The sequence below is a fragment of the Portunus trituberculatus genome, chromosome 44 (genome assembly GCF_017591435.1).
Source record: "Portunus trituberculatus isolate SZX2019 chromosome 44, ASM1759143v1, whole genome shotgun sequence".
NCBI classification, from domain to species: Eukaryota; Metazoa; Arthropoda; class Malacostraca; order Decapoda; family Portunidae; genus Portunus; species Portunus trituberculatus.
Window position 1 is genome coordinate 933,475 of NC_059298.1, and position 372 is coordinate 933,846.

A 372-nucleotide genomic window follows, 5' to 3' on the forward strand; every position below is an offset into this window, starting at 1 on the left:
AATAAATAAACTTTGAAAAAAAAAAAGAAACACGGGATATGACGAGCTCGATTGAATCGTGAAATAATACAAGTATGTAAACGCAAAATAAGAGACATGAATATTGTTTGCAAAAGGCAGTCAACAGCTCCGAGGCTGCCAGTTTAAAACATTTTAGTTGGGGATCACTTTTGGCCAGCGGAAAATACTTAAAAGGCATTTATGTTAAGAAATTATCATTATATCAAAAATAATTCTCAGGCATATTGTTAGTGCTTGCTCAAAATTTATGTATTATCATCAATATTTCTTTTCCATCTGCAGTAGAATTAGCAAGTCACTTTAGGTATGAATGAAGGTTCTTGAACAAGTTATCCATTACTTGAGCCGGAA